Source organism: Mytilus californianus, unplaced genomic scaffold, assembly GCF_021869535.1.
Source record: "Mytilus californianus isolate M0D057914Y unplaced genomic scaffold, xbMytCali1.0.p SCAF_4, whole genome shotgun sequence".
Classification (NCBI taxonomy): domain Eukaryota; kingdom Metazoa; phylum Mollusca; class Bivalvia; order Mytilida; family Mytilidae; genus Mytilus; species Mytilus californianus.
In genome coordinates, this window is record NW_026262690.1 from 28350798 (window position 1) to 28378301 (window position 27504).

Consider the following 27504-nt stretch of genomic DNA (forward strand, 5'->3'; position numbering starts at 1 on the left):
CTGGCCAAAGAGCAGAAAACAGTCCAAAGCCACCAAAGGGTCTTAAACGAAGCGAGAAAATCCAGAACCCGGAGGCCTCTAAACAAAAATTAAAAAAAAACACACAAGACTAACAAAGGCTAGAGGTTCCTGACTTTTGACATGCGCAACAATGCGGCGGGGTTAAATATATTTTGTGAGATCTCAACCTTCCCCCTATACCTCTATCCAATGTGGAATAAACAAACACACAACAATACGCACAGTAAAACTCAGTTTAAAAGAAGTCCGAGTCCGATGTTAGAGTAGGTAACAGAAGAAACTAAGCAAAATGTCAATGATCAACATAAATTAACAAAGGACTACTAGCAGTTACTGACATGCCAGCTCAAGACCTCAATTAAACTGATCGAATGATTATGTCTTCATCATATGAAAATTAAGCACAACTCCTCCCATTATGGTTTTAGTACCATGCCATCATGAATTACACGAGTCTCAGAGAAAATAACCCGTATCATGCCAACAACTGGTATTAGAAGAAATGTGTTTATTTTCAATTCAAAGACCCTATAAGTGAATCGATATTAATTCCGAAAAATGCCATCTTCAATGATTGACAACAGTAACTATATTCCTTCTGAATAAGTCTGTTTAAAGGTTTGGATAGCTTTTGAGGTGAATGACGACATTTTTGTGCTTTGTATAGAATATTAACATAAAAGATGGGATGTGAAATACCTGAACGTATAAGATGTCTGCAGGTTGATTTATATTTACGAATGATGTCCGTACACCAATGTACCGATGATGAAATTAAGTAAAGGTTTTTTAAACTATGTGAAAAAAACAAGATGATATCAAAAGATAATTTATAATCTGTGATAATAAATAATGCAATAACGGTTCGGACTTTTTCTGTCGTCTAACTTGGAGCCATTACTGAAATTTAAAAAAAATAGCATCGGTATATTTAAATTCTCTAACTTTGATACTATTACAACCAAATGTGAAAGTATGACAATGAAAAAAAAAGTTTTTAGGTCAATGAAGACACGACCGTTACCGGTAGAAATATCACAGACACTGAAAAGAATTGTATCACAAAATACAACATAGAAAACGAAAGCACAAAGCAATATGAACCTTACTTAAAATAGAATGAACAATCGAGTAGTTACTATGAAAGGAGAACCTGGGCGGATATGAAAGGAGAACCTGGGCGGACAACTTTGATAAAACAAGTTTCAAGTACGCAGAAACGATAATTCTATCAAAATTGTGTAAAATTATTCCTTTAATACTATTTGCTTATGAAAACAGTGCGTGTTTGAGGTTAAGACATTCTAAATTGTTAATGTTATATTTCCATGTTAAGCATTGTCAAATGCTGTTCTTAATTGTGTAAATTGTACTAGTACAATTTAGTAAACGGAAATTATGTAATGAAATTTAGAATTGATAAGCTAACCAGAAGGAGTGGTGTAAATCAACTATTGGTTTAGAAACCTTTCAAATAAATGAAAAGTTTACTTACAATCCCGTATGACTCTTGACTTTAAGTTCAGAAAAAAATTTCAGCTAATAGACAATACTATTCCATTTAAAATCAAAGAGCTGATAGCTCTGAGGTGGAAGAAGATACATGAAAGATAACTTGAATTATTATGAAAACAGACCACACAAACCAAGCCTGCTATGTTGCTTTCAACGGTTTTGTTTTCCAAAAAAGATAATATACTCACTCATGTCTCCACCAAAACAGATTAAACTTAACATAGAAACCTTTAAATATTGTTGATTCAAATTAAATTTTCTATAATTCCATACATTACTTCTCAGCATATTCAACTTGAGGGAAGCGAATATACCAGGAATTGATTAATAGGATTCACTTGAAAGTCACTTCTGTCGAAGGTGGTTATTCCGGCTTCTTTTGTCAATAAATACTGGCCACCATGATTTTAGTAAAGTGTGCTGAAAGTGTGGTTTAAACCAACATCAATGAATCAATAATTAATTGGTACAGATGTTCACAATTACTCGTTTTTTGTTTCATTATAAACATATTTTCGGAAAAGTGCTAAATATGTTCAATGTAGATTTTGAAAGGTGGCAGGTATAAACACTCAAGTCTCCTCGGAACTTAAATTTGAGCAACACTAACCCAACAATCAATCATGAACTGTTATAGTTTTTATTATATTTGAAAGCGGTTTTTAATATTTTATTAACTGATTTTTGTCTCGCCTTGACGGAGTCAAAAGCGAGACATAGGTATGCTGTTTCCGGCGTCGGCGGCGGCGTCAACAATTATATTAGTTTGTGATTAGGTCTAATTTATGGTGAACCAGTTGTGGTAGGTCAATGATATTTGGTATGCAGCTGTATCAGCATTGGCACATTTTATTTCTGCGGAGATTATTTGGCCCTGCCCCCTCAGTCATGGTCTATTGACTTTGAAACTTTTGCTTAGTTGACATGTATTAGTTTGTGATTAGGTCAGTTTATGGGGAACCCCTAGTGGTAGGTCAATGATATTTGGTATGCAGTTGTATAAGCATTGGCATATCTCATTTCCATGGAGATTTTTTTGCTCCGCCTCCTCAGTCATGGTCTATTGACTTTGAAACTTTTGCTTCGTGTACATGTATTAGTTTGTGATTAGGTCAGTTCAAGGGGGACCATTAGTGGTTGGCCAATGTTAATTGGTATGCAGTTGCATAAGGATTAGCACATCTCATTTCCGTGGAGATTATTTTGCTCCGCCCCCTCAGTCATGGTCTATTGACTTTAATACTTTCGCTTAGTTTACATGTATTAGTTTGTGATTAGATCAGTTTAAGATGAACCGCTAATGTTAAGTCAATGATATTTGGTATGCAAATTTATTGGCATTTTCAAGTCTCGTTTCTATGGAGATTATATAGCCCCACCCCCTCATTAATCTATCTTGTCGCTATTTTTTCTTCTAATTGTCGCTTCTCAAGGCTAAAATTCTTCTTGTTGCTTCTGGACGCTAAAATTCTTCTTGTCGTTTCTGGACGTTAACATTTTTCTTGTCGCTAATTAGTGAGACCAACATTGATCAACATTTGAAAGTACAGTGACAATTTGGTCCAACTACTACTCGATCCTTTTTATAAAAATCAAACTTTTACCACTCAAATAGACAGCTCCAACGATGTAAAGAGACCATCATTTCCATACATGTGGAGCCAGTTTGCAGACGCTACTCTCTTCGTTGATAACTATATTTCTTTTATTCATAGAGTGGCTAAGTTGTTTACGGGCCGAGTTGGCGTTCTCCAAGTACAATCGGAATTCATAAAAATGGCGGCATTGTTTTCTTTCTTCTAATGTCTTCATCAATTTAGTGTGTGTATCATTTTAAGTTTATTTATCCAAACCAGGCAAACGTTTGAAGTTGCATGTTATCTTACAGCTATCATTTCTGATATTGACAGTCACAGACTTTTCAAACCAGACTGATATCCAGTTGAAATTAAACAAAAGAAATGGAACTCTTTATTAGAGAAGGTAAAAATGGTCAAGTTGGTAAATTTGAATGTTTACATCTGTTTCTCTGGGCTTTAAAAGTTAAATGTAGGTGCATAATTTCATTTTTTTTGCATCTTATATATGATAGTATGGAGCTTCGAGATATTTGTAAACTTTTAAATCAAAGACAAATTTTACCAAAACAGGCGATTGAGCTAGGTGCAAATACATGTGGATCTTTTTTGTGCATAAGCATAAATTCCGATGAAAAAAAAATCCACAGAAAGATAAAAGATTGATCTTTTTAAAGCATTAATTTGCATCTCTGTCCCCGGTAAAAAAAAAAACACCTAAAAATAGGCAACAATCGAAAATAGAAAGTCGGGTACACCTTTTTATATTCAGGCGTGTTTGAGTTGACTGTTGTATCTTAAAAACGTATAAAGCAAAAATAGTTGATACATCATCCGCTTCAGATTCCATTATTTTTTTTATATTTAGGCTACATGTTGATATAATATCATTAAAAGTTCACAGTACCAAGAAATGAAAAATATGGGTCGATGGAAATACCTTTCTAATGCGTCATAACAACAGAGAAGTTGTGTTTGAATAACAAATATTTAATAAACGCACTTGACAACAGACTTTGCTTGTGGATCTTTTTTGTGCATATCTTTAAAAAAAAAAATTATGTGTGTTATCTAGGGTAATTAGTCTTCAACCTTTGAACATTTTTAATCGGCCCTTCCACGAAATATTTAATTAGAAATGTCTTAGTGTTTTCTTTAGATTTCGAAAATTCCCACTAACAACCGATCTGACAGTAGTTTTAAGTTGGCAAAAGGCATACAAGTGTACTTGTGTACTTGATGCTAAATAGCTAGTAGATACATTTGTCTTTTAAAATACAACTGTCATGTAAGGATCGTAATGATGCTATGTGGAAAATTTATCGGTTTTCAAGAGCTTAATTGACAGCGCGTCATCCCTACAATGGTTTCAATTTTAACCTTTAAAAAAATAGATGGCGCAATGGGGAGACACTTTCGAGGAAGTAGAATCCTGACTGCAAACCAGTTCGCATTGGAAAAGATGAAAAGGAGAGAAGATCATTTCTAAAACTTTCCTTTGCAAACAAAGGGTTCGATGCCATCAACAAGGGCAAAATCCTTCATGATAAATCAGTTCACTCGAAAATTCCTCTCTATTTTAAAGACGAGTCTGTTCCTATCATTTTGTAACCAATTGCTATTAAAAAGCAGTAACAGAAATAATAGAGATCAAAGCACAATATATGAGTCTGGTGAAGACGATCTTGTACCGGATAACAACATTAAGTAATATTAAGTAAGTAAAATTTTCAATTATAAACACGTGTTGCAGGATCTCAATATTGACGACTTCAAGTCCCAACCTTCTGATTGAACCTGGGCTAGTTCCCCATTCATATATATAATCTGACCGGCCACGTTATTACTGGTAACCTAAACATTGTCAATAACACTTCTCTGCGAAATGTGCTATTTAAGGCCCGAAATATCGTGAGCCTCAGTCCATCAATTGGAAACAGAACTTCAAAATACCGATGCTTGCAGTCAAGGATTGTACCAGGCAATGGGTTAAACGCGAGAAAGAAGACGTAGATTCTCTTTACAAATGGATTAAGGCTGTGAGGTTGTTCATACAAATCAGAATGAAAAAAAGGAATGGGTCTGTAAATATAAATTTCTGAATTAATACTAGTATCTATTTAAAGTGACTTATAGGTCCATTGGGCCGGGTGTAATTTAATTGAAATATTTCAATATTGTACATATTTTGTCATACACAATGTCACTATAATAAACATATTTGTATTGTATTGTATTGTATACATGCTACATCAATCGTCAAAGACCCAAAATGTTGCAAATCACCTGTGCTACCTTCATGACAAATATGTTGTTGTCCACGCTGATAAAGCCCAAAACAACATCGTTTTTATGTGTCAATCAAGTAACATAAACTGCTTCTTGATAAATGAATTAGGTATTGACAATTCACTAGGAAATTCAACATATACCCCACGCCAATTACCAAGGAGGAAATCCTGAATAATCATAGGTATGTTCTATGTTCCTTTGGAATTTCATTCAAAGATGAAGAACTGGAACTTCCTTCACTGTATTGGATACATAAATTACGCAAGTGGCCTTACAAACAACGTTATATTGCAGGGTCTTCCAAGTGATCCACGAAACCTCTTTCTAAATTATTAACATCAATTTTATCAGCAAGCAACGCCGGGCTTCAAAGCTATTGTGAAACTAAATATTCTAGAAGCGGCGTGAATCAGATGTGGATACTACTAAATTCCAAAGATCTGTTAGAGTACATACAATCTAAGACTCTTTCATCTTGTAATAGTATTAAAACATTTGACTTTTCTACACTTAACACAAGTATTCCCCATTCCAAACTTAAACACAAATTGAAAAGAGTTGGTTCTGCTTTGTATCATAAAAAAAGAATGGCCAACGTAGATACAAGTATCTTGTCTAAGGGATGGATAAATCGTACTTTTAAAAAAAATCACTGATTCAAACAAAAAATTCTCTTAAACTGACATTATCAAGATGTTTGATTTCTTGATTGACAACGTATTTGTTACGTTTGGAGGACGTGTTTTTCAACAAACAATCGGCATTCCCATCACTACAAACCAGTAAAAGTCCTAAATGGCCTATATCTGTACTCGACTGTTCTGATTCTTACTCAACCAGTCTGAATTGGTCTTAATTTTCCTCGATATTACTCGACCCCAATCTTTACCATACTCGACTGTACTGATTTGTACTTGACCCTTATCTTTGCCATTGAAAAAAGTCTGAACTATTACCTGACCAGTCTAAAACAGTCTTAACCCATTCTCGACCTGTACTCGACCTATACTCGACCAGTTCATGACCTATTTTTTCAGTCTGAACCATACTCGACCAGTCTGAACCATACTTGACCAAATAACCTCTACTTTTTTAATTTTAACTTTTTATATAACTTTCTTTTTAACTGACGTGACAACAGCCACAATAAAGTAAAGATTTATTTACAGATGTTTACATCCTTAAATGATTATCAGATTTATCAAATCGAGATAGTCAAATTATCAAATTTTAAAGTCTGAATCTTGGTAAAAACAATAAAAAAAATCTTTAACCTGAAAAACACACCTGTACCGAGGGTAATAAAACCTTATTAAGGTGCATCTTGTTTGCCATGTGTTTTTTTTTTTTAACAAAACTTAGTTAACCTAATTTCTTAAATAAAACTACATAGGTTTCATGGTAACAAAATCACTAAAATTGTTTAACCTTATATCAGAAATAAATATATTCTTATTATAATTTGGCATATTTACATATATATATCTAAAAAGGATAAAAAAATTAAAGATTTTTTTTCAATTTATTCTTCTGATCAGGGGTAAATTATAAAGTAATACCTCCTGCTTGGGGCACACTCGTTAAAAAGAGCACACCTATTTAGAGAGTAATAAATTTTAAATTACATCCTTTGAAAATTAAACAACACCCTGTAAAACTTAACTCACAAGGCCTTTTTAATTCACTAGAAAAAAAAATACACGAGTTTAAAGAAAAATAGGATTTTCTTTTTACCTGTAAAACACACCTGTACTGAGGTAATTAAACCTTATCAAGGTGCTTCTTGTATGCCATGTCTTTAATTTTGAAAAAACTTAATTAATCAACCTAATTTTTACTGCAACTTTGGTACACAACTTCTTTTTTAAAAGGATATAAAGGATTGCTATGAAAGTTCTATGATATTAAATTCTTGGTGTTACAAAACAAAGATGTAATTTTTAAAATTTATTAAGTTGCTTTTAATACAAATGTTCACTGCCTTATTAACCAAACTCGACTGACACCATAAATTTATACCAGGCTTTAGTTAGTGATGAAAATTTTCCAGTAACCATAAATTTATCTCAAACATACAAAAAAATTTGATTATCATCTAAAATATTTGAATAATGGTCGGAAGTTATAGTATTTTTGATGTACATAATGCAATGTGAACATGATCATGTAAATAAAACTTCTCTTAACTGAAAACTTAATTTATTTCATTTGTTTTTAATCCGAATAGAAATCACTTCCTTTGATGATCTTGTTTTTATTTTTTATTTTATAGGTGATGTTCATTGTAAATACGTGTTGATGAATATTGTGTTTATTGTGAAATGTTGGTTTTAATGCTATATCAAATACATTTTAGCCAAAGGAAATAACTGTTATTAAAAAGAGTTCCTAAATTGATGAAATACAATAGATAGATACAGAAATAGGTCTAGGTTGGTTAAGACTTGGTCGAGAATGGTTCAGACTAGGTCGAGTATGGTTCAGACTAGGTCGAGCATGGTTCAGACTGGGTGAAGAATGGTTAAGACGTGGTCGAGTATGGTTCAGACTTATAAAATGGTTAAGTACTACTGGTCGAGAAAAGGTCGAGTACAGGTTCAGACTGTTAAGTATGGTTCAGACTACAGTCGAGTAATATCGAGTAAATTTCAGACCAATTCAGACTGGTCGAGTAAAATCAGTACAGTCGAGTACAGATATAGGCCATTTCAGACTTTTACTGGTTTGTAGTGCATGGGAACCAACTATGCTCCTCTTCTTGCCGACTTGTTCCTTTATTCATACGAGGCTGGTTTTATACTAAGGAATAATGAAAAAAAGCTAATATTATCCTTTAACTTTACATTCAGCTATATAGATAAATAACTAAATTAATGAAAGTTTGGTGACTATGTTGAACGCATCTATCCCATCGACCTTGAAATAAAGGATACAACAGATAAGTTAACACTGCCTCATACCTTGACATAGCAATTGACAATGAGGGCCGGTTGTGAACAAAACATTACGACAAATGAAATGATTTCAGCTTCCCAATTTTGAACTTTCCATTTCTATATAGCAATATCCCAGCGGCGCATGCATATGGAGTACATATATCCCAGTTGATACGATATTCCAGGGCTTGCGTTTCCTATCATGATTTCCTTGATAGAAGGTTGCTGCACACAAGGAAGTAATTAAACCAAGAGTTCCAAATGGTGAAGTTGAAATCATCCCTTTGAATATTTTACGGACGCCATCACGAGTTGGTTGACCGTTACGGAATATATGTTTCACAAGTGACGACGAATATGTTCCAATCGTCGTAATCACAATCCCGCCCTCCTTTTTCCCGAATGGAGCACCTGAGATCACCCCCGGTTTTTAACGGGGGTCGTGTTGCTCAATCTTTAGTTTTCTTTGTTGTGTTTTATATACTGTTGTTTGCATTTTGTCTTTTTTTTTGCCATGGCGTTGTCAGTTTATTTTCGACTTACGAATTTGAATGTCCCTTTGGTATCTTTCGCCTCTCTCTAATCTAACAATTGTTAAACTTTGAAGACCAGTTACTAAAGCTTTGCAGAAATAAGAAAATAGTATGATCATATCACTGACACTGAGACGTAAACCATAGAAGTATTTTTACACTAACCGTGCATTGATAACATTACTAAATTCAATTTTGAAAGAAGTACATTGGAGTAATCCCTTAATATCAAGTTCACATGTAGAAAACCATACCCCTAAAACTCTTGTGTCTAGACATTTATTTGCTTTCTAGTTCAGTGCATATGAATTTTATTTACAGAAGCGGAATTTCATCAGTCCTAGGGAACCAGCGTATTACAAGTTCCTGACTTGGGACAAAAACTGATTGTTGGGTTAGTGCTGCTCAAATTTTAGTTTCCGAGGAAACTCAATTGTTAATACCTGCCAACATTCAAAATCTACATTGGATATATTTAGCACTTTTCAAAATATGTTAATGGAAAAAAATGACTGTGAACAGCTATAACAGTACATGATTGATTTATTGATTTTTGGTGTTAAACCCCACTTTCAGCACACTTGACTAAAACCGTGGTGGCCAGTTTTTATTACATAAGGAAGCCGGAATACCCAACAGTTTTCGGAAATATTTATATTTAGTTTAATCTGTTTTGGTGAAGACATGTGTACGTATATTATTTTTCGAAGATAAATTATGCAAATCAAGTTGTCCTTTTTAGGTATCTTCCTCCCCCTCATAGCTATCAGCTCTTTGATTCTTTCTGTTATTTTGCTCTTGTTGAAAGGAACTGGTCGTAATTATTCTGTACAGAAAAGACTTTTAAAATTAGGTCTTTATAAACATTCCCGAAAAGAGATGAATTTTGACTGTCAAAACTAAGTGAAATCTGTTTTTTTTTTGTGTGAAAACATTAATTTCGTAGCATATATTGATGGGCAATGCTATTGATTAAAGTTAATGGGAACTGTACACTTCACTTCCCTTTCCATTACAAGTAAGGTCGGTGAGTTTGTATTTCTGGTTTATGATTTAATTGGTCGTAGCTGAAACAACCATGTTTCGATTAGTTTACATGTCCGCTATCTTGTTCCTGTTGAAAAAGTATATGTTCAGTTCATTTTAGCCATTTAGCTCCTAACGTTGCATCCTTGGCTTTTAAATATTTGGCTTTGAGCGTTCCTGATGAATGTGAATCCAGTAAAGCACTTCTAACGCACTTAATTTATTATTAAAAATGTTTATTCCATTAAGTATCTATTCGTTATAAATTTATGAAGGCAGTCTGTATGCAATTCCTCAGAAGCGTCTTTTTTTACTGTAGTTTGAGTTATTGACTTTCAGTTCCGGAAGGAAGATTCCTGTATAGCTGTCTTATACTCTGACGTCTTTGTTTCCTATTCGATGTTGTTTGGTGCTGTGGGGATTGACACCGATTCAGTTATATAATATTGTGTTTGTTTGTTACATTGTATCTCCTAAATCACAGGCACTTGTTTCTATCCATGGAAAGAGCCACTATCAACGTATATTTAGGCTCCTAAACATACGTTGATAGTGGATCTTCCCATGGATAGAAACAAGTGCATGTGTCCTAAATACATTTCTGCGTTACCTCACGGTCCTATTGATACACACATTTCTACAAAGTCATGCAAACATATAATGTACAGTTAGAAAGTAAATGTAAGATAAAACGTAAAACACATCAAATCAGATTTTATAACAACTGCATTGAAAATAACTATATTTTAGCTTGCTTTAAAACCAGGTTTAATTCGCCATTTTCTACATGAGGAAATGCCCGTACCAAGTCAGGAATATGACAGTTGTTTTCTATTCATTTGATGTGTTTGCGTTTTGATTTTGCCATTTGATAAAGGACTTTCCGTTTTGAATTTTCCTTGGAGTTCGGTATTTTTGCTATTTTACTTTTTTCATAGCATTTTAATTCAAAAACATTAAGGCAGAATATGGGTCTGATTTGTTTTGTTTTCAACAACTTTGTTTCATTAGAACCAATCGAAACTAAACTTGATAGATGTGTTGCTTTAAAGGTTCATGTATCAAGTGTTGTAACTTACACACCAGGAATCCCGATCCGAAACGCGGAGGGATCCGAATCCCGAGGAGCAATTAATTAAACGGATCCCACAGAGGAATTATGCTCCGTGGGAATCGGATCCGTATTTTACTTACCCATCGTACAAACTTTTTATTAATTGCTCCTCGAGATTCGGATTCCTCCGCGGATTTCGGATCGGGACCTGGTAAGACTTAGTTGCCGATCTGAAATTTAAATTTATCCTCCAAAATTGGCCAAAGGTAATACTCTATATAACGATTTCAATGGGGTCAAGACTATTCCAAAATGAACAGAAGTTAATTCAAAATGTGCCATACGGATCTAAGTCGACGGAGTATCATTTAATTATTTCTTATTTTATCTGAAGATAACAGTACTATTTAGATATGAACGGGTACGTTTTGCAGGTGAGCAATTCAGGTTCCTAGAACCCTTAAGTTATATAGTTTTTACCTTAAGGCAGAATTTTTCTCCAGCGTTTGCATGCTGAGTTGCTTCTGTCAATAATGGATGCAAAAACTCTTGTACTGCTGGATTCTGTGGATTTATAAGAACGGCAAACCACTCTGTAAAGCGCAAAAGGAAACGTGAGTGTTTAAAGAATTTTTTTTCAATCGGTCCATTTAATTTGATCGCTACTTAATTGCTTTTGCAATTTATTCCATTTTTATGTTATTCAAATATCATGGTTAAATGGAAAAGAACAAACATGTCCACAAAATCATATCTTCCCAAAATGTCCAATTATTTACTTGGCTTAAAAATGTTCGATTTTTTCCTCTCCCAAACGTGTCCGGCAATTGTTATGAATTTTTTTCAAACGTTTATGATAACGAATCACTTTTCATAAAGGTGGACACGTTTGGGCGGAGAACTAAAGGGAATTTTAGTAACCAATCAAGGAAACGAATACTTGCAACAAGATTGTACCAAGCAGGAGTCAGTGAGCAGATGATAATTGACAGGACAGGTCAAAGAAGTGAAAAGGCTGTTCGTATCTACAAACGACCTGCTGATTCTATGCTTAAATCCATCTAAAAAGCAGATAAAATATTGACAGATAATCGTGCAATCTTACTTATATAGGATAATATTGAAAATAAAGAAAATGCATTTAATGAATCAAAACCAGAAGGAAAAGGTCGTGGACTTCCAAGCAACAGTTCTTTTCAGAACTGTATTTTCTATTTCGTATCGAAGCTGTGAACTTTAGAAATATTTAATTTTAAACATGAAATCGTTAGTATATTTTTTTTAAGCCGTACAAAGAACTGTGTGATTAATTTTTTTTTCTATATTTTTCTGTGTCGGGTTATGACATAACTTTTGGATTACAGAACATTTATTTTTGTCATAAAAAATGTTTGATAGACAATAATAGGAAAATATCGATGATTTATATTCATTTACCGCAAGCACTGAATTTGTGTTTTTTGAAATGACAATATTTATTAAAAAATCATTTGAGTATAATAACAAACTGTGTTCCTGTTTAGACGGGTACTGTGTTGATTGTAATGCTACTACATTTGTTTTCTATTCTGATGTTTTATCAAGTGACTGATTTTTATGTTCGAATATTGACATGTATGCACTTGGTATTTCTTACAAAACGGAGAATGACAAATATCTGTAGTAGTAATGGTATCAACAAACATAAATTACTGTACAATGGATTCGAACATCTGGCATTGGCGTACAGTACATGTGACCTGTGCAGTATAAATGAAGTAGCTAATGACCACATGACCTGTGCATTATCCAGATTATACCACAGCAAGATCAAAGGAATTTTGCCTATGTCATGTGTTAATAACACTTTGTGGGAAAATGTGTTTATGTTCCCTTAAAATGAATATTTTACTAAATTGAGTATTATATGCTTGAACACTACATCTTTAAATCATCCTAAATATGTGGACACTTGTAGCAAATTCCCACCAAAGCGACCTCATGGTCTCCGATAACCACTGTGGCTTTGCGATTTGTATTAGGTATATGTATGTACACATGTTTAGAACATAATCGAAATAAATAACACGGTGGCTTGACCATGTATTATTCATTTAAAAGAAATGAACAGTCTTAGTTAGAATATAGCAAAGTACTCTCGACCAATGGAATTGTAGGATTTGATGCTTCTTAATTATTAAGAATTAAAGTAAACCAAGTTCTTAGGAATGGATTATCCTATTGTTAAATTAAGTGTTCAAAAGAAAGAATTTCTATAAATGAGTTACAACTACCCGCAGCACATCTATCAGCTTGACAGGATTTAACATGATTTAAACTGAATAAAAATTAAATTTGGGATAAAAAATTGAACCACAGCGGTGCAATAACATTTTTACCGTTTATGTTATCATGTTCGAGTACAAAAGCTTTATTTATAGACGAATATTTGTATACAGAAAACATAAGCTCTATTGAGCTTTTATATCGTCTTATTACAAAAAAAATATTAAAACAAGAACGTTAACGTTAATATCGATAACTTCAAAATTACTAAATCAAAGCAGTACATCAAGAAAAATCTCAAAAACTAAATATAACATTAATACCGTAAACGCTTCCAAAACTCGGCTTACTGGAACGCGTTTGGTAAGAACATAGATATTTGGCTATGGTTAAATTAACTTTTGAAATTCTTCTAGAAGGCGATTATCTCTTTTAATTCTATTTGCACATTTAGATTTTAATGAATAATCTCACATACTGGCTGTCGAATAAAATATTGTTATATTTATATTGTGTCATAGATCAAATTTATTCGTTCAGTGTATGTATGTTTACTTGTTTTGTTAATATGTCTTTTTGATCGAGTTACGCCAATTGATATATTATAGTGTGTCTTTCTATGTTGTAATGTTACACTACTGTTTCAGGTTAGGGTGAAGGTTGGCGCCTGTTAAAACGTTTAAATCAGCTGCATTTGTTTGCACCTGTCCTAAGTCGGAAACCTGTTGTTCAGTGGTTGTCGTTTGTTGATGTGGTTCATAAGTGTTTCTCGTTTCTCGTATTTTATATAGATTAGACCGTTGGTTTTCCTGTTTGAATTGTTTTACATTAGTCATTTTGGGGCCCTTTATAGCTTGCTGTTCGGTATGAGCCAAGGCTCCGTGTTGAAGACCGCACTTTGACCTATAATTGTTAACTTTTTACACATTGTGACTTGGATGGAGTGTTGTCTCATTGGCACTCACACCACATCTTCTTATTTCTATTATAACTCTAATTGTGAAATTTATTGATCCGACCTGTAAATTAACAAAAGATAATTCCTGACTAAACGATTACATGATTTACATTCATACTCACAATTAGGAAAATACAACTTATACCATTTAATCGTACTGTTGTATAATCTTATGTATAAAACACAATTTATTAAAACTTTCCCAAATTACAAGACATTTCTTTCATTACTAAGACAAATCCATAAATGATATGGCTTATAAGGAAGTCAAACATTTATCTAAAACATTGCTCTGAAATCTATTCTTGATTATAACCAATGTAAACGTCATTTTTACAGTATTCTAAGTTTGTAAGAGAATGATAAAACCTTTCTTCATAATAAGTACTCACTAACGCTTGTACTTCATCATGAACAAAGGCTTCATCCTTCTCTTACAGATACTAATAAAAATACCTATCAATTAAAATGGCCAGTAACATTTTGTTTGTTTTATAATATTCAAAGGAGAACGCATCTCAGATAATAAAATTATTTTCTATGGTAGTGACGAAGTAGAGTATGACTTAATGGTATTTTTCATACATACCTTCAACCCAAATAATGTTATTGTAATAACCCCTGAATTCATTTGTCTGATGTAGTACAAAACATTGAAACAAAATTGGTTTGTGAAGGAGATCTTCTATGATAAGTTGGAGTTCTTCAGCAGTATCTACTTTAATTGATCTGATAAAGAAAAAAAACATGAGCAATAATTTATATTCTAAAAAGGAAAGTACTATTAAAAGTTGATATGGAGGGCAAACGTCAATAACAGCAATCCCACTACACAGTTCGCAAGACAAGCTCAAAGAACTTGCCATGCTCATATAACATTCATTCCGTTCTACAATTTACTTGTTTTAGTTGTTTACATTTTTATTAGAACGCCTCACTAAACGTGTCTTTGTTATTCTGCGGCAGGTATAAACGAGAATATTTGCATGAAAGGTCTAACAATTCTTTGTATGAAAGTCTCAAACAATGACTGGCTAATTTGAAAAATACTTATACAGTAGTTAGTAGCTACTAGACATCATTGTAAAATATCATATTTTTTGCACTCTTTATATCTTCATTTATTTAATGAAAACAAACAAATGTGCCATATATCATCAAAATGCTGGACTTTTTTTATATACATTGTATTGGTCGAGTTTTGTGTATTGCTATTTCGGCAAGCAATCGTTATTCATAAGGGTACTAATTGTACAACCCTACTGTAAAGCCAAATACATACAAAACCCTTCTGACTGAGTGTAAGTCCTTAGTTTATTTATTACATATGTAAATAGTGAAAGTTCGAAAATGATATTGACTCGATGTTACTATTTTAAGTAACATGGTGTCAATATCATTTTTAAAAATAGTAACGTCGAGTCAATATGTCAAAATAGTGAAAAAATACATAACATATATTGGGAAACATGTGACCAAATAAACCAACGATAAACAAGAAAAATCCACCATATCGTCTCAAACTTAGTTCAACAATGTTAGATCTGCAAATTTGCTTTAGGAAATTTTAGTTCTTCCCTCAGCGGGATTCGAACTCCTTCATTTGAAACATCGTGGCAACACCGCCTGCACTGTGTCCAGCGTCCTATATGGTCGAGTGCATGGTCTAGGTAAATTGGAAAGTCATCTTCCACATTTACCATATGACTTGAAGAAAGCTTATTGTAGTCACAGATGCTTACGGTTAAGGAACAGTAAATGGGCTATGTCACAGATTTTGGTAAAATTTTGCAAACAACTTTGTCTCGTTAAAATATATCAGAAATTCGCTTTTTTCTCTTTTATTTTCTTAAATATGACTTATTAAATTCTTTCATAATATGTCAACATTTGTATAGGAAGCATATGAAATCGACGAAAACCGTTCATAAATTTGTTTTTAAATCATCAAATTTCCAATTTTTACATAAAAAAAAACTATATGTTGTTGATACATAAATTTCCGTTTTAACGATATAAAATAATCATATGGTCAGCGACACCATAAACCAATCTGTTATGGACTTATACTATTATGTTTTATATGTTAGTTTTATGTTTGTTTTTCACATATCCCTTTTATGGTTTTTGAAAAAATGAAAGTTTCAAATATTTTCTTCAGTGTCTCTACTCACGAAAGACATGTTTTCCCGGTCTTACATTTTAAGATACCCGAATAATCTTATGATCTGAAAATTTACCGATTTTGTTCAATTCTTTGTCATGACATTTTTATGGACTCTGTATAATTATAATCATACTTCCATATATATCTTTATTCTCAATAAACCGTCATTTTGAAAAGGCATAGAGAAATATACTTTTGGTAATGACATTAGTAAAAGTTTTGACCAATCTATAATCTTAGATTTGTATCCCTGTGGTAAAAACATATAAAGTTTTAAAAACATGAGGTTGGTCAAAATCTGAGATATCGCTGAAAACACAATGGCATATCGAACAAACTAAAAAATGTACCCACCATAAGGATATAACGACGAATAGGACACGAAAGGTTGTACCTTTGTTTATTAATTAAGTCGAATATCAAGGTTAATAACAGGACAACGAGCAATGCTTAAAATCATTCAGAAGAAAATCCATTAGGCGAAAAAAAGTAAATCTTTCGATTGTCATATTTATAGGATTTAATTACAAAAATATGTATATGCTATTTTTAATTAAAAACTGATAGAAAAGAACACTTCAAATTTTACGTTTTCCAACTGATGATTAATTACCAATCTTCTTTACAAGTCAAATTTCAAATAATATCCGGTGATTCTATCAGATCATACAAAACTCCTGGATTTTCTACATATGTGTTCCATTTTACAACAGTGCATGGAGTTAAGTCTTTTAATCCTGGATAGTTCATTTCGATGTTCAACTTAATATGGATATAAATCAAATCCAACTTGAATTAACAAGAATGGCGACTTTTGTAATTTGTTCGGAATTTCCAATGAGAATTCCTTAAAGTCCATTCAAACCAGTGCTACCCGTTTTTTCAAGCGAGTGCAAAGCCATTATGTTTTGACGCTTTACATTTAAATCAGAGTTTTATTTAAATACTAACGGTTGACTTAAACTTTACAATTATGAAATATTTGTTAATAAGCTTCCTTTGTTATAATGTTTTTGGTATGCTATGTTGCTATTGAAATAGATCGTATATATTGTTTTATCAGCGATAATTATGTATCGGGTGGTATTCGAGGTCAAGAAGATTTCTACGGAATTTCAAACATTATATCGGTCGATGGTATAAATTACCAATCATTATATATATATATATATGACACGGGGGCTGTTTATAAGTATTTTCAGTTAACTCAAATATGGAGTCCATTAGGGGAACATGGAACACTCATTTGGACCTTCATTATATATGTTATATTGTCACACAGGATGTTTATTTTTGAGATAATTAAAAGTAATCAATTACAAAAATGAAACACAAACACACACACACACACACACACACACACATGTATATATAAGTAAGAAAGGTAATTCACATGCACATAAGTATGTAACTATGAAATAACGATAGTAAGTGCGCTAAAATGTCTTTTAGCGTCTTCTACATATATATATATTTAGCCCAACAATTTTAGATCTTTAAATTTGCGTTAGCAAATTTTTCTTCCTCCCTCAGCGGTATTCGAACCCTTGCTTCTGTGAAATTGTGGCAACACTGCCTGCACCGTGTCCAGCGCCCTAGACCACTGGACCACCTAGGTTACATAAAAATATAGCTTTCGGTGGTCGATGTACATCATGGTCTTTCTCATCGGCTTTATGTAGGGTTGTAACACAGTACATGATGTATAGTGGCAAGTAGATGGTGTACCATTCAGATCAGCTATTTTGTCTGTCGTTAAGGATGATAACGTTATTTACCATGCCGCCACATCAAATTTTAATTTTATTCTACACGTCTAAACATGTGACAACTTTATTACAGACATTCTCCGTCGGATAACACGTGGTTATACAGGGCTAACACCATAATATATATATATAATTCGTTTCAAATTTAGCCCATCAATGTTAGATCTTTAAATTTGCGTTAGCAAATTTTTGTTCTTCCCTCAGCTGGATTCGAACCCTTGCTTCTGTGACATCGTGGCAATATATATACATATATATTCCCCACAACCTCGGACTAGAGGCGGTTAGATTGTGGATCGAATTAAGTTTTATAAGGGAATTTATTCTAGAAGGGCTTCAACTAGTATTGGAAAACAATACTGTTATCAATGCTATCTACAAGTGTAGGGGACAGATATGGGGACAAGGGTTGCACCAACGTGCACAGCACTGGTGATGGGCTATTCAGAAAACAATTTGTAAACTCCCCTTCGAAGATCTTTTCGTGAACATTTCAGTTTATATATTAAAGAAAACTTGAAACGCTTGCTTGATGACTCTTTAATTTCTGAACCAAAACCATTGAAGATCTAAATACATTTCATGATATAATCAATGATTTACACGAATCAATCAAATTCACAACGGACAAGACTTTCTTTTCTCGACATCTTAATTATGAAAGAATGGGGGAGTATTGTTACATACCTTTGTTGTGAAGATACCGACAATCATGAATATTTGAATTTCAAAAAGTGCCATCCATCAAACTCAAAAAGAAATATTCCTTTCAATCTGACCAGACGCGTATGCACTTTAATAACCTAGGCAGCACTACGCAAGTAAAGACTTGCAGAACTAAAACAAGATTACATGAAAAATCTAAGTAATGCAGCAATACTCAAACAATCATAAAATTGAGACGTCCAAAGGAAACTTAATCTAATTAAAATGATATACCATTCGTCTTTATACTCACAATCTTCGAAATCACAACATTTTACATACTACTATCAGCTACTATCTTCTTATTCTACATCAATCTGCATGACTAAAGGAACTGATCCCGGAATCACAAATAATAAGCAGCCGTAGACAATTGTCGAATTTGAAAAGGCTGCTTACCAAAGCTAGATTCGCACCAAAAGGAGAAAATGAGGAGTTACAAAGATACGGAGATCGTCGGTGTGGAACGTGCGATTATATTGACTAAGGGGACTCTGTGACATTTAAATCGGGAGAGACATTTATAGTAAATGCACGAACGAACTGTAAAACTCATAATCTGATGTATTGCTCAACATGCCCAACGTGCAAAGAAAGTGATATGGGGCTAACATGAGATGCCCTTGTTGACAGGGTCAAAGTACAAAACAACTAATAAGGGACCCTTCAATCAGAAATACCCCCTGTAGTGAAAATTTAAAACAATGCGGAATGGGAAAATTCAGTATATCTCTTTCCTTTGTATTCTACGAGGGTCTTTTTATCTTTTTCTTGAGCTTTAACGAAAGCTTCTGTGATTCTTTTTGGTTTTGTATCCTTTTGACTTCAGTTGATTTCTGAGTTGTTCCAAATGGTAGTTTAGTTTAAATTCGATGATCAAATCAGCTTAAGTCTGATGGCTTGACTGTAAAAAAATGCTCCTATAGTGTTTCAGTTGATAACTCTACGGTGAGAGAGAGCTTTTCACATATCCCTTATTGGGTTTTTGAGAAAATGTGAGTTTCAACTATTTTCATCAGTGTCTCTACTAACGGGAGACATGTTTTCCCGGTCTTACATTTTAAGATACCCGAATAATCTTATGATCTGAAAATTTACCGATTTTGTTCAATTCTTTGTCATGACATTTTTATGGACTCTGTATAATTATAATCATACTTCCATATATATCTTTATTCTCAATAAACCGTCATTTTGAAAAGGCAAAGAGAAAAACATATGTACAATATATACAATAATAAATAAAATTACAAGGCATTTTATCAACAAAAAAAGAGATGGCTTCACACTAGATTTAGCCTGAAGTACACACAGATTTATTTGTGATTTTCAAAAATTTGCAAACTTTTTAGTAAGCTAAAAAACTCCGTATTCTTTTTTTTTTTGTGACATAATTTTTTTGACCAATATATAATCTGCTATATTTATCCCTGTGGTAAAAAAAATATAAAGTTATAAAAGCATGAGGTTTATCAAAATCGGAGAATATATTGAAATATCGAACCAACTTAAAATGTACACCATTATAAGGAGTCAACGAAACATAACTATTAAGGAAAGGGAAATTAAGAATAGGAACAGAAAGTTTGTACCTTTGTTTATTAATTTGGTTAACCATCAACAGGACAACGAGCAATGCTTAAAATCATTCAGAAGAAAATCCATTAGGCGAAAAAATGTAAATCTTTCGGTTATCATATTTAAAGGATTTAATTACAAAAATATGTATATGCTATTTTTAATTAAACACTGCTAGAAAAGAACACTTTTAACTTTACTTTTTCCAACTGATGATTAATTACCTATCTTCTTTACAAGTCAAATTCCAAATCATATCCGGTGATTCTATCAGATCATACAAAACTCCTGGATTTTCTACATATGTGTTCCATTTTACAACGGTGCATGGAGGTAAGTCTTTTAATGCTGTATAGTTCATTTCGATGTCCAACTTAATATGGATATAAATCAAATCAAACTTGAATTAACAAGAATGTCGAATTTTGTAATATGTTCGGAATATCCAATGAGAATTCCTTAAAGTTCATTCAAACCAGTGCTACCCGATTTTCCAAGTGAGTGCAAAGCCATTATGTTTTTATACCTAACATTTGAATCAGAGTTTTTTAAAAATACTAAAGGTTGACTTAAACTTTATAATTATGAAATATTTGTTTATAACTTCATTTGTTATAATGTTTTTGGTATGCTATTTTGCTATTAAAATAGATCGTAAATATTGCTTTGTAAGCGATAATTATGTATTCGAAGTCAAGAAGATTGCTAGGGAATTTCAAACTTTCATATCGGTCGATGGTATTAAATAACAAAAGGATGAAGAAAATTTCACTTCTTAACATTGAATAACAAAAATTTACAAAAAAACCTTTTAAAAAGACCGATATATAGCAGTCTTGTCTATATGTTTCAAAATTTCTACTAAGATTCTTTATAGAGTAAAAGATGACCTACATTATTTTTTTTTGTGATGGTGTATACTCAACTAGCGGTGTCAATCAGATGCGAATTCTTAAAAATGCTTATGAATCACATTGATTTAATAATAAAAAAAAACAAATGCGCCACATTTTTTTGTGTATTCAAATGAAGCCGAGTATATAAAAAAAACCTGCTAAACGACAGAAAGAAAAAAATTTTGCCTATTCTAAAGCTTCTAGATTAGATATATGATTTATATTCTGTCACTCACAAATTAAATTTCAACTAGTGCTCACATCTCATATCTACAAATGAACTTGAAATTTAGGATACTCCCAAACTAAAAAATCGCTTCATATCTGGGATTTTCTGGGAAAATGAGAAACATGAACGACCTCATACTATTGTCTTTAACAAAATTATCGACATGAGTTTTTTCATTGTAAAACCCCGTATTCCTCAGTAGTAAATTCTCTCTTTTACCAAAAGGATATATAGCGTTTATATTTCCCAATTCATAAGTCATATGTGCTTGTTCATATTATACGTAACGTACTTCATTAAGAAGGAAATCCTCCAGCAGTGGTAGGAGGAAGAATGACAGAAATCAAAATTACTCATAAGTTTTACGATCGCTTTCGTGAATTGGTTGACTGATGTAATGTTTTGGCGTAAATGAACTGTGTTCAACCTTTACCGAATCATATGCAAGTAAGAGAAGACATTTATGATCATGTTTCAAACGATTTGGAATGTGTACGCGAATTTTTACAGTGTATTTCAAGATTGGGTACCAGCTCTAAACTAACTTCCAGAGAGAATAATAAACAAATTCCTGAAATCACAAGAGGTTAAGATATACAAAATATGCCAGCATAATAGATTGAATACGTACGAAATTGATCGTAAATATCAATAAAGCAGAAGGGAAAACGAAAGAATTTACTGCATTATAGTATCAGATAATGAAAATTTACAATAGAAACTACAACAGATACGCAGCACTCTCAGTGTTTAACTTAAGGATTTAAATAAAGTAGCATGTCAATGTACAGGCTAAAACAAACTTGGGCAGGTAAATCCAAAACAAACCGGATATGGGGAGTTTCATTCTAAAGACATGACATTTCAGTTATTTGTTGATACAACACTTAATTTACAGAGGATACTAGCTTTGAGAAAAAAAAATTCTGCGAAGACCTAACCGTATTGAGGTTCAAATAGTTGAAAACTAAGCAACAAAAAAATGCAGATGTTCCAACTGGTTTGAAGTATATGTAGCAATAGTTAGGAAGGCAACCGTGTGCTGAAAATATAAAAAACGTTAAAAATGAAAATTTAATCTTTTATTATATGACTACAAAATATCTCTTTCTCATTGGCTAAAAGCATACGGAATCTTCTGTGATATTATATTCACCAATTATAACCCTTGATTGAATTCGATTTCAAAAAAAGAAAGAAGAAAAATATGTTGATACAGCAATACAAAAAATATTTACTTACAATGTTTAACCAGCGCCAAACAGAATGAAATTAATTCGAAAAAGTGTTAAATGTTTGTGGGTTATTCTTTAAATGAAGGCAACTGATGTTACTCTCACATCGGTTTGGGCCACTGAAATTTAGAATAATTTGAACATTGGCTATTTGATGATAATTTTAATACTTTACCTAATGTTGTCACCAATATTGTAAACGAATGCAATGATATTATTATGCTATCTGCAACTAGTTGTGCATTGTAACATGATTATACAGAGTCCATAAAAATGTCATGACAAAGAATTGAACAAAATCGGTAAATTTTCAGATCATAAGATTATTCGGGTATCTTAAAATGTCACAGATTTATTTGTGATTTTCAAAAATTTGCAAACTTTTTAGTAAGCTAAAAAAATCCGTATTCTTTTTTTTTGTGACATAATTTCTTGACCAATATATAATCTGCTATATGTATCCCTGTGGTAAAAAAATATAAAGTAAAAAAAGCTTGAGGTTTGTCAAAATCTGAGAATATATTGAAATATCGAACCAACTTAAAATGTACACCATAAGAAGGAGTCAACGAAACATAACTATTAAGGAAAGGGAAATTAAAAATAGGACCAGAAAGTTTGTACCTTTGTTTATTAATTTGGTTAACCATCAACAGGACAACGAGCAAAGCTTAAAATCATTCAGAAGAAAATCCATTAGGCGAAAAAATGTAAATCTTTCGGTTATCATATTTAAAGGATTTAATTACAAAAATATGTATATGCTATTTTAAATTAAACACTGCTAGAAAAGAACACTTTTAACTTTACTTTTTCCAACTGATGATTAATTACCTATCTTCTTTACAAGTCAAATTCCAAATCATATCCGGTGATTCTATCAGATCATACAAAACTCCTGGATTTTCTACATATGTGTTCCATTTTACAACGGTGCATGGAGGTAAGTCTTTTAATGCTGTATAGTTCATTTCGATGTCCAACTTAATATGGATATAAATCAAATCAAACTTGAATTAACAAGAATGTCGAATTTTGTAATATGTTCGGAATATCCAATGAGAATTCCTTAAAGTCCATTCAAACCAGTGCTACCCGATTTTCCAAGTGAGTGCAAAGCCATTATGTTTTTATACCTAACATTTGAATCAGAGTTTTTTAAAAATACTAAAGGTTGACTTAAACTTTACAATTATGAAATATTTGTTAATAAGCTTCCTTTGTTATAATGTTTTTGGTATGCTATTTTGCTATTAAAATAGATCGTATATGTTGCTTTATAAGCGATAATTATGTATTCGAAGTCAAGAAGATTGCTAGGGAATTTCAAACTTTCATATCGGTCGATGGTATCAAATAACAAAAGGATGAAGAAAATTTCACTTCTTAACATTGAATAACAAAAATTTACAAAAAAACCTTTTAAAAAGACCGATATATAGCAGTCTTGTCTATATGTTTCAAAATTTCTACTAAGATTCTTTATAGAGTAAAAGATGACCTACATTATTTTTTTTTGTGATGGGGTATACTCAACTAGCGGTGTCAATCAGATGCGAATTCTTAAAAATGCTTATGAATCACATTGATTTAATAATAAAAAAAAAACCAAATGCGCCACATTTTTTTTTGTATTCAAATGAAGCCGAGTATATAAAAAAAACCTGCTAAACGACAGAAAAAAAAATTTGCCTATTCTAAAGCTTCTAGATTAGATATATGATTTATATTCTGTCACTCACAAATTAAATTTCAACTAGTGCTCACATCTCATATCTACAAATGAACTTGAAATTTAGGATACTACCAAACTAAAAAATCGCTTCATATCTGGGATTTTCTGGGAAAATGAGAGACATGAACGACCTCATACTATTGTCTTTAACAAAAGTATCGCCATGAGTTTTTTCATTGTAAAACCCCGTATTCCTCAGTAGTAAATTCTCTCTTTTACCAAAAGGATATATAGCGTTTATATTTCCCAATTCATAAGTCATATGTGCTTGTTCATATTATACGTTACGTACTTCATTAAGAAGGAAATCCTCCAGCAGTGGTAGGAGGAAGAATGACAGAAATCAAAATTACTCTTAAGTTTTACGATCGCTTTCGTGAATTGGTTGACTGATGTAATGTTTTGGCGTAAATGAACTGTGTTCAACCTTTACCGAATCATATGCAAGTAAGAGAAGACATTTATGATCATGTTTCAAACGTTTTGGAATGTGTACGCGAATTTTTACAGTGTATTTCAAGATTGGGTACCAGCTCTAAACTAACTTCCAGAGAGAATAATAAACAAATTCCTGAAATCACAAGAGGTTAAGATATACAAAATATGCCAGCATAATAGATTGAATACGTACGAAATTGATCGTAAATATCAATAAAGCAGAAGGGAAAACGAAAGAATTTACTGCATTATAGTATCAGATAATGAAAATTTACAATAGAAACTACAACAGATACGCAGCACTCTCAATGTTTAACTTAAGGATTTAAATAAAGTAGCATGTCAATGTACAGGCTAAAACAAACTTGGGCAGGTAAATCCAAAACAAACCGGATATGGGGAGTTTCATTCTAAAGACATGACATTTCAGTTATTTGTTGATACAACACTTAATTTACAGAGGATACTAGCTTTGAGAAAAAAAATTTCTGCGAAGACCTAACCGTATTGAGGTTCAAATAGTTGAAAACTAAGCAACAAAAAAATGCAGATGTTCCAACTGGTTTGAAGTATATGTAGCAATAGTTAGGAAGGCAACCGTGTGCTGAAAATATAAAAAACGTTAAAAATGAAAATTTAATCTTTTATTATATGACTACAAAATATCTCTTTCTCATTGGCTAAAAGCATACGGAATCTTCTGTGATATTATATTCACCAATTATAACCCTTGATTGAATTCGATTTCAAAAAAAGAAAGAAGAAAAATATGTTGATACAGCAATTTAAAAAATATTTACTTACAATGTTTAACCAGCGCCAAACAGAATGAAATTAATTCGAAAAAGTGTTAAATGTTTGTGGGTTATTCTTTAAATGAAGGCAACTGATGTTACTCTCACATCGGTTTGGGCCACTGAAATTTAGAATAATTTGAACATTGGCTATTTGATGATAATTTTAATACTTTACCTAGTGTTGTCACCAATATTTTAAACGAATGCAATGATATTATTATGCTATCTGCAACTAGTTGTGCATTGTAACATGATTATACAGAGTCCATAAAAATGTCATGACAAAGAATTGAACAAAATCGGTAAATTTTCAGATCATAAGATTATTCGGGTATCTTAAAATGTCACAGATTTATTTGTGATTTTCAAAAATTTGCAAACTTTTTAGTAAGCTAAAAAAATCCGTATTCTTTTTTTTTGTGACATAATTTTTCGACCAATATATAATCTGCTATATGTATCCCTGTGGTAAAAAAATATAAAGTTATAAAAGCATGAGGTTTGTCAAAATCGGAGAATATATTGAAATATCGAACCAACTTAAAATGTACACCATAAGAAGGAGTCAACGAAACATAACTATTAAGGAAAGGGAAATTAAAAATAGGACCAGAAAGTTTGTACCTTTGTTTATTAATTTGGTTAACCATCAACAGGACAACGAGCAATGCTTAAAATCATTCAGTAGAAAATCCAATAGGCGAAAAAATGTAATTCTTTCGGTTATCATATTTAAAGGATTTAATTACAAAAATATGTATATGCTATTTTTAATTAAACACTGGTAGAAAAGAACACTTTTAACTTTACTTTTTCCAACTGATGATTAATTACCTATCTTCTTTACAAGTCAAATTCCAAATCATATCCGGTGATTCTATCAGATCATACAAAACTCCTGGATTTTCTACAAATGTGTTCCAGATTACAACGGTGCATGGAGGTAAGTCTTTTAATGCTGTATAGTTCATTTCGATGTCCAACTTAATATGGATATAAATCAAATCCAACTTGAATTAACAAGAATGTCGAATTTTGTAATATGTTCGGAATATCCAATGAGAATTCCTTAAAGTCCATTCAAACCAGTGCTACCCGATTTTCTAAGTGAGTGCAAAGCCATTATGTTTTTATACCTAACATTTGAATCAGAGTTTTTTTAAAATACTAAAGGTTGACTTAAACTTTACAATTATGAAATATTTGTTAATAAGCTTCCTTTGTTATAATGTTTTTGGTATGCTATGTTGCTATTAAAATAGATCGTATATATTGCTTTATAAGCGATAATTATGTATTCGAAGTCAAGAAGATTGCTAGGGAATATCAAACTTTCATATCAGTCGATGGTATCAAATAACAAAAGGATGAAGAAAATTTCACTTCTTAACATTGAATAACAAAAATTTACAAAAAAACCTTTTAAAAAGACCGATATATAGCAGTCTTGTCTATATGTTTCAAAATTTCTACTAAGATTCTTTATAGAGTAAAAGATGACCTACATTATTTTTTTTTGTGATGGGGTATACTCAACTAGCGGTGTCAATCAGATGCGAATTCTTAAAAATGCTTATGAATCACATTGATTTAATAATAAAAAAAACCAAATGCGCCACATTTGTTTTTGTTTTCAAATGAAGCCGAGTATATAAAAAAAACCTGCTAAACGACAGAAAAAAAAATTTGCCTATTCTAAAGCTTCTAGATTAGATATATGATTTATATTCTGTCACTCACAAATTTAATTTGCTCACATCTCATATCTACAAATGAAC

The 27504-nt window shown here is 32.1% G+C and overlaps 1 long non-coding RNA gene across 5 annotated transcripts in view; it reads right to left on the bottom strand.

Annotated features, from left to right (window-relative positions):
- Window positions 1–26823, bottom strand: part of LOC127737862 (uncharacterized) — a 34850-nt gene extending 8027 nt beyond the window's left edge. Inside the window, exons 1-3 of one of the 5 annotated variants that reach the window (XR_007999832.1) lie at window positions 20621–20873; window positions 14767–14906; window positions 11435–11547 (exon numbers count right to left, since the gene is read on the bottom strand). This is a non-coding gene — a long non-coding RNA (uncharacterized LOC127737862). Of the gene's footprint in view, window positions 1–11434; window positions 11548–14766; window positions 14907–20620; window positions 20874–23590; window positions 23913–26560 lie in introns of those variants that run through there. The other 4 variants (XR_007999833.1, XR_007999835.1, XR_007999834.1 and 1 more) reach the window with 4 other exon arrangements.
- Window positions 26824–27504: the final 681 nt, after the last annotated feature.